Source organism: Crocuta crocuta, unplaced genomic scaffold (genome assembly GCF_008692635.1).
Source record: "Crocuta crocuta isolate KB4526 unplaced genomic scaffold, BGI_CrCroc_1.0 scaffold143, whole genome shotgun sequence".
NCBI lineage: Eukaryota > Metazoa > Chordata > Mammalia > Carnivora > Hyaenidae > Crocuta > Crocuta crocuta.
In genome coordinates, this window is record NW_027529175.1 from 2,928,709 (window position 1) to 2,937,401 (window position 8,693).

At 49.4% G+C, this 8,693-nt stretch overlaps 1 non-coding gene across 1 annotated transcript; it reads right to left on the bottom strand.

Annotated features, from left to right (window-relative positions):
* Nucleotides 1-441: 441 nt before the first annotated feature.
* LOC144226637 (U6 spliceosomal RNA) lies at nucleotides 442-549 on the bottom strand. Its single transcript, XR_013333709.1, has one exon. It is a non-coding gene; the product is annotated as a U6 spliceosomal RNA (small nuclear RNA).
* Nucleotides 550-8,693: the final 8,144 nt, after the last annotated feature.

The window sequence follows — 8,693 nt, forward strand, 5'->3', positions numbered from 1 at the left end:
TGCAGGCTCCAAGCTGTCAGCACAGAGCCCGACGTGGGGCTTGAACCCACAAACCATGAGATCATGACCTGAGCCAAAGTCAGACGCTTAACCAACTGAGCCACCCAGGTGCTGGGAGAGTTCTTTTTAAGAGAAGTTCCAAAAGTATTCCTTCATCAATGATGTGATCAATGTAAATATTTAAAAATCACTGATAAAGGTTTGTACTTTATATTTTACGCCTCCTTCCATCCAATTTTTTTTAAATTTATTTTTGAGAAAATGAGAGCGAGCAGGGGAGGGGCAGGGAGAGTGGGGGTCAGAGGATCTCTGCGTTGACAGCAAGGGGCTCGGACTCAGGAACCGTGAGATCACGTCCTGAGCCGAAGTCAGACATTTAACTGACTGAGCCACCCAGGCGCCCTGTCCTTCTACCNTTGGTGAGTTCCTTATAGATTTTGGATATTAACCCTTTATCTGATAGAATTTGCGTGTTATCCTTGCGCAGGGACCATGCTAATCTTCTCTGTATCGTTCCAATTTTAGTATATGTGCTGCCGAAGTGAGCACTCCTTCTACCTAATTCTTTTTTTTAATTTTTTTTATTTTTATTTATTTCTAGGAGAGAGAGAGAGAGAGAGACAGCGTGAGCAGGGGAGGGTCAGAGAGAGAGGGAGTCACAGACTGAAACAGGCTCCAGGCTCTGAGCTGGCAGTCAGCACAGAGCCCGACGCGGGGCTCGAACCCACGAACCGCGAGATCATGACCTCAGCGAAAGACGGTCGCTTAACCGACTAAGCCACCCAGGCGCCCCTCCTTCTACCTAATTCTTAACAGCTTTCCAGGAACCAAATCTTCCATGTCAGTTACACACTCAAGTGTAAACTCCTGGGGTTTGATGCTGGCACAGCCTCTGTCACAGTGTGGATTCATGGTAGTTTCCAGAACCGAGGCCGGTGCGTTCTTGAGTGGGCCCTTCCCACTCCGGGCTCTCGTGCAACATCCAGTCACCTTTCGGGATGAAACACAAACCCTTTCTATGGGACATTTAGCCTCAGTATCGTATTATTAGTAAAGGAGGCTCCTGATGCCTATGGTCACACCTCCCACGTGGCCAGGGGACGCCTACATCTTCACGTGAATTCCCAGGTGCACGTGGCTCGCCCCCACACGACGAGGAAGGACTGGAGGCTCCCAGAGGCAAGGTGGCTCGTCCAGAGCCACACCACAGGCACCACCGGACCAGGGTCCAACCCCGGGCGCTCCAGCGCACATCCATGCTGTGCCCTCACAAGAAGGCTTTCAGTTCCTGAACTGCCTAAAAGTGGGGCAACCGGGGCACCAGCCCACAGCGACCCTCCTGGGTGCCAAGGCGGCAGGGGTCAGCGGCACTCAGTAGGCACATTTGGGTCTGCCCTGACTCAGGGCTCCTAACCTTCTGTGGGCGACAGGTCCTCGGGCTGTAGTGAGGGTTCTGGAACACTCTCTGCAAACATGCACATGGAACACACATGGTACTTGGCACAGGCCACGGACTATCTAAAGTGCATGGGACCAGCGCCTGGGTGGCTCAGTTGGTAAAGTGCACGGGACCCTGACTAAGAATATATCCTGCTCCCCTCCCCCACCCGGCAGGCATTTCTCTTTATCCAAAGGCTTAGAAAAAAAAATGTTTCAGTTTATTTATTTTTGGGGCACCAGGGTGGCTCAGTCGGTTAAGGGTCTGACTTCAGCTCAGGTCACGATATCACGGTTCGTGGGTTCGAGCCCCGTGGCTCAAGCTGGAGCCTGCTTCGGATTCTGTGTCTCCTCTCTCTCTGCCCCTCCCCTGCTCACGCTCTCTCTCTCTCTCGCTCTCTCTCTCTCTCGCTCTCTCTCAAAAATAAATAAACATTTTTAAAGTTTATTTCTTTATTTTTGAGAAAATGCATCAGAGGGGGGAGGGGCAGAGAGACAGGGAGAGAGAGAATCCCAAGCAGGCTCCTCAGTCAGCACCGAGCCCAGTGAGGGGCTCGAACCCACGCCATGAACCGTGAGATCATGACCTGAGCTGAAATCAAGAGTTAACCCACTTAACCGCCTGAGCTACCCAGGCGCCCCCAGGTTTTAGAATTCCTGATTCCCTAATTCCAATAACCAAACGTTTGGAAAAAGAAATCACTGTTTTCTTCAAGACCAAATGTCCTGTGCAAAATCCTGCCTCCTTCTACCCCACCCACTCCACCCCAATAAAAAACTGGAAGTCTGAGAATAAATCTGCCTGAAACGCAAGGCTTGGCCCCAGTAAGGAGCTGGTGCTGAAAGCAGGTGGGAGAGCGCGAGCTGATGGGCTGGGAGCGTTATTCATTTGTTTACTCACCTTATTAAGGGCCTACTAGGTGCCGGGGGCTTAGAAAACACTGGGAATGAATCCAAGACCCCTCCCCTCGTAGGGCTTCCTTTCCAGCAGAGGGAGACAAACAGCAAATAATAGACATGAAACGTCATTAAAATCGGATCTGCAGCGACAACACAAAGTGATAATACGAAGAAGAAAGAAAAACTCAAGGGGGAGTGAGGGGGACCCAGATGTCGGGGTGCAGAGCAATTCTGAGTCAGGTCGTCAGGGTAGACCAGGTTGAGGAGGTGACATTGAGGCAAAGCCTCGAAGCAGGTGGTAGAGCTGGTCATTTGGGTAACGAGAAAGGACAAGCTTCCCTTCTAGGGGTCCTCAGTGTAAGGATAGAAGCCCGGCATGTTCCCAGAGACCAACATGGCTGGAGAACAAGGAACAAGGTCAAGGTCAGCAGATGAGCTCAGAGAGGTACTGGGGCCTCAAAAGCGACTTGAGAAACCACTGTTTAAGAACACTGGTGGCTCAGTCGGTTAAGCATCCAACTTAGGCTCAGGCCATGATCTTGAGTTTCGTGAGTTTGATCCCCGCATCAGGCTCTGTGCTGACAGTGCGAAGCCTGCTTGGGATTCTCTCTCTCTCAAAATAAATGAATAAACCTGAAAAAGAGAGAGAGCATACTGGCATTATGGAGGGAAAAGAGGAGCTGCTACAAGGTTTTGAACCCCAGCTGCTGTGTTGAGAATAGATTCTAAGAGACACAGGAGGAGGAGGCTGACAGGTTGAGGCACCGTGGCGAGTTTCAGAGGGGAGATGTGGGCGCTGTCTGGCAGCACTGAGATGACGGGGGTCAGACAGCCACATCAGACTGCACTGATTTTCACGCCGAGCCAGCGGTGCCTCACAGCAGGTTGGCCCTGGGGTGACAGAGGGCAGAAGGATGGATGACCGTGGGGCTCTGGCCTGAGGAGAGCTGCAGCCGACTGAGCGGGGAAGGCTGAGAGCTGAGCAGGCCTGCGGACAAGATGAGGCGCGGGGATGGGGACAGCGTGAGATGCACGTGCCAGCAGGGATGCCGGGAAGGCACCCAAGTGCGCAAGGGCGTTCGGGAGAGAAATTCCTGCCAGAGGGGTGCTGTTGGGCGTAGGTGGCAAAGCTCTGAGAAAGTGCTGGAGAGAAAAGGTGAAATAAAGAATTAATTTCTGGTTCATGCAGAAATGTTAATTTCAGGGACGCCTGGGTGGCTCAGCCGGTTAAGCGTCCAACTTCAGCTCTGGTCATGATCTTAGTTTATGAGTTCGAGCGCCACATCGGGCTCTGTGCTGACAGCTCAGAGCCTGGAGCCTGCTTCCGATTCTGTGTCTCCTTCTCTCTCTGACCCTCCCCACTTGTGCTCTATCTCTCTATCAAAAATAAACATTAAAATTTAAAAAAAAAAAAGAAATGTTAATTTCATCCAGAGGAAGAGAAGGCCATAAACACAGTCATTAGGACTTTACAGAAAATCCAGTTATTGCGTACAAATGTGGTACCATCTGTAATGGGGTAGGTGAATCTTTCAGCTCTTTGCTGACCCTCCTTCCCTTGATTCTATTCGTATCAGTGTTTAGGAAAGAGTCAAAGTTTATGTAGCATCTGAGATGGCCTCGGTTTCTGGGATTATCTGTCCAATCGATTCAGTTGAGAATTACACTGGCCTCTCCAAATAACCAAAAAGTCAGTAAAATTAAAAAAAAATTGTTTTAATGTTTATTTATTTTTGAGAAAGAGACAGAGACAGAGTACAAGCAGGGGAGGGGCAGAGAGAGAGGCAGACACAGAATCGGAAGCAGGTTCCAGACACAGAGCTGTCAGCACTGAGCCTGACGTGGGGCTTGAACCCATGGACCGCGAGATCATTACCTGAGCCGAAGTCGGATGCTTAACCGACTGAGCCACCCAGGTGCCCCAAAGGTTGGTAAATTTTTGACATCGAATCAGGGAAGATGAATATAACCTATTTTAAGATAAACCTGCATTCTTGTAGCATTTAATGGTTTACACCCATGATCCGATCTGATGCTGAAAACACCCGTGAATTGAATAGGAAAGCATCCTCGCTGAATGCCTGCCCCGCTTTCCTGGGTAACGGAGGATTTGGGGACCTGCCCAGGCAGCCTCTGACAGCTCCAGCCAGGCTCGCTGGCTCTGGGCCCAGGTCTCTCATTTCTTGTGATTCTTCTTGAATAAAAAGGAGAAACAGATCAACTTGAAGAGAGCTAGAAAAGATGGAGAGAGCCTGGGGAAGGAACAAAAGCATCAAGAGAAAAAACACATTTACCAGGCCACTAAAAAGAGCAACAAAGAAAGAGCAAGAACAGTAGCCCTTAAGCTCCCTCCCCTCAAGGCCCCAGATCAGATCATTGGGTCATCCGTGCTGCAGTTTGGCGCATATTGAAAACATTTTCCTTTTGAAAGAGTATTACCTCTGGAAGCTTCGATGGCCTATTTGAGAGCGAGCAGCCTCCATCTTTGAACTGTTCTTCGGCTTCCCTTGAAGCTTGGATGGCACTTTGGACTGAGCCTCGGTTAGAAGGGAAGCAAAGCCAAGGTTCCCATGTATTTACTGCTCAGACCCAGGAAACACTTCTTTGCAAGAGCCGGGGGTGTGGAGCGCTGCCCCACAGGTCAGAAGACCTGGACCCGCCCTGCATGTGAGGGTGACGCTGGAGAAGTCCTTCACCCTCATCAGATGGTGATGCAGTTTTTCCCATCTGCCTCAAAGGGATGCTGTGACCCAGTGAGGACATCCCTTCACTCAGCAAATCTCTGTGAAGTTACGCAGGTAGCAACGCTGCGTACATTGTGAAACAGGGGAGGAATGGAAGATATTGTTACCTTGCAGCAAAAGGTGATGAACATGCATCCTACGGCTCCCCAAGTTCTCCAAGGCCCACAGCACGCTGAGTCGTCGGTGGAGAGGGGAACAGCCACGTACAAAGTCCTGCCAAGGCTTTAGGTACATACTAGCTAGATTTTTCTTTCTTTCTTTTATTTTTTTAAGTAAAGCTCTAGTATGCCCAATATGGGGCTTAAATTACTACCCCGAGATCAAAAGTCACGCGTGCTATATTGACTGGGCCAGCCAGGTGCTCCCATACTTGCCAGTTTTTTATTTTTTATTTATTTTTAATTTTTTAAGTGTTTATTTATTTTTGAAGGGGAGAGAGACAGAGCGTGAGCGGGGGAGGGGCAGAGAGAGAGGGAGACAGAATCCCAAGCAGGCTCCAGGCTCTGAGCTGTCAGCAGAGAGCCCAACGCGGGGGTGGAACTCATGAATCCAGAGATCATGACCTGAGCTGAAGCTGGATGCTTAACCGACCGAGCCACCCAGGGGCCCCCAAGTTTATTTATTTTGAGAAAAAGCAAGCCAGCAGGTGAGGGGCAGAGAGAGAGGGGGAGAGAGAGAGAGAGAGGGAGTGCAGAGCCCAATTCGGGGCTCGTACTCAAGAACTGTGAGATCATGACCTGAGCCGAAGTCAAGAGTGGGACACTTAACCGACCGAGCCACCCAGGCGCCCCCCTAACGTGACTGAACGGTTCTCTACGCTACTCAGCGCACGTCACGAAAAGTGTGTTCTCCAACCCGTTCACCTGTCTCACCCAGGCCCCCGCCCTCCCCGCTCCGCTTCTTGTCTGTTCCCTTCGCTGCTGGATTCCAGCACTTTGGACAGAACCTGACACACGTGTTCCATCACATCTAAGATGCCTTTGATTGTAAAATGCGCCATTAATTTATGTACCACTCAGAAAGATAAAAGGCTGATGACTGAACTATGATAACCATTGATAGTGACATTCATCCCAATTTGAGAGATGCTAAACCGTGAAAAAAAAAATGTGCAATGTGCATTTTGCAATCAATGAAAAAAAGACACTCAGTAAGTATTTTCTTTTTTTTTAATGTTTTATTTTTATTTATTTTGAGAGAGAGAGAGAGAGAGCGCGCACATGTGCTCGCATCAGCAGGGGAGGGGCAGTCAACAAGTATTTTCTGAACGAACACACACTTTCACATAAGTTCCATTTTGTCGTATGTTCCTGTCTGGCTAAAACTAAGTGACCTGAGGGCAGAGTGTGTCCTCTGTGTCATGTGTCCCTGCACCAGGCCACACACGGATGGCATTCAAAATGTCTCCTTTTGGTGATGCCAACGGTAGATACTAACTAAGGGGAAGGGAAAACTGGTCCGGGAAGTGGAGGGCCGGTTCTATTATTTGGACCAGAGTACAAGCAAAGGAGGGGCGGGAGCATGGGGAGCTGGTGTGTAACTGGGGACAGAGATTCAATCTGAAATGTTCTGGAGATGGATGGTGGTGGCAGTTGCACAAAAGTGGGAATGCACATAGTGCCACAGACATGCCCACTTACAAATACTTAAAACAGGGATGCCTGGGTGGCTCAGTCAGTTAAGTGTCTGACTTCGGCTCCCGTCATGATCTCATGGTTTGTGGGTTGGACCCGCAGTGGGCTCTGCTGTCAGCGTGAAGCCCGCTTCGGATCCTCTGTCCCCCTCTCTCTCTGACCCTCCCCACTCTCTGACCCCCAAATAAATACACGTCTAAAAAAATGGTTAAAACAATAAGGCACTGACAGGTAAGGAGTATGTCTTAACAACTTTGTGTCTTTAGAACCAGACAGAGACTTTTGTTTTGGAGAATGCTTGTTCTTCATAAGAATATGCTATTTATGTTAACATTTAATGGGCCTATTGTAATTTTCAAATGCATTAATAACATATTTTTTTAATTTCTCAGCTTTTAGGGGCGCCTGGGTGGCTCAGTCAATACAGCATGCAACTCTTGATCTTGGGGCTGTAATTTCGAGCCCCACGTTGGGTGTAGAGATTTCTTAAAATAAAATCTTAAAATAAAAAGCCACCTGGGTGGCTTTGTCGATAAAGCGTCTGACTTTGGCTCAAGTCATGATCTCATGGTTTGTGGGTTCAAGCTCGTATCATGTCGGGGGAGGTAGGGATTCTCTCTCCCTCTCTGCTCCTCCTCCACTCTCGCTTTCTCCCTCTCTTTCAAAAATAAATAAATGAATCTTAAAAAAAATTAAATCAAATTAAATTTTAAAAAAAACTACGGGGCACCTGGGTAGCTCAGTCAGTTAAGGGTACAACTTTGGCTCAGGTCATGATCTCATGGTTTGTGAGTTCGAGCCCCACGTCGGGCTCTGTGCTGACAGCTCAGAGCCTAGAGCCTGTTTCAGATTCTGTGTCTCCCTCTCTCTCTGCCCTTCCACCGCTCATGCTCTGTCTCACTCTGTCTCTCAAAAATGAATAAATGTTAAAAAAAATTTTTTTTAAAGAAAAAATATTTCTTAGCTTTCATATCAATAGAGGTAATCTCCATAAACCAAAGCTCTTTGAGGTCCCAATATTCACTAGTGTAGGGATGTCCTGATACCAAAATGCTAAGAAACACCGGCTTAGTGGAAGAGACAAGCAAATAGATAAATGAGTAATCAGGGAACATCCAGGGCCACACATATGTTGACAGAAAGGGAGTCACCAGGAAGCTGAGCCCCGAGGACAGGAAGGCCAGCACAGCAGGGAGGCCACTCGGGGTTGCAGGACAGGGTGCTTGGTGATTTGTCAGGCCTGATGAACGAAAACAAAACACCCCAAAATACAAATCCCGTGCAATTGCATGGCCGTAAGCAGGAGAGGAACAGCCTACGAGGGAGGTCGTGCAGAGGGGGATGCGGAGCGGGGAGACAGGTCACGGGAGAACACAGAACACGCTAGAAGGGGGCGTGGCGCCCCGAGTTACAGGTGCAGGAGATCAGATTACAGACCGCGGGGCGCGGGGGGGGGGATTGGGAGGGACAGAGATGCCAGCTGGGTGCCCCTGACATCTGTACTCACCCAGAGCCATGTCTTCTGGGGAGTCACGCTGCCCAGGTTCCCTGTGCGCCCCCTGCCGCAAGGTGGATTACTCCAGGTTAGTAGTAGTATCTGCTACTCAGCTCCCCCGCCGGGTGGCACGCTCCTAAGCAGGAAGAACTACATTCTCACCCCAGTACTTCACTGTCTGGAAAAGTCACACGTGGCAGTCACAGTACTTACAGTAATTCTAGCAAACTCTGTGTGCCAGGCACGGCTCTCAGTGCTCCTCGGACACTAACTTATTTAAGCCTCACAACAAATAGGTAGCGTAAATACGATTCATGTGCCCGCTTTCCAGATGAGGCAACTGAGGGACAGAGTGGTGAAGAACTTGTCTGAGTTCACACTCTTGGTAGCAGCGGATGCAGGACTCAGCCTAGGATTTCCAGCCTGAGTCGCCCCCCTCCCCAGCAGGTACTCAATAACCATTTGCTATGGGAATGAACGTGT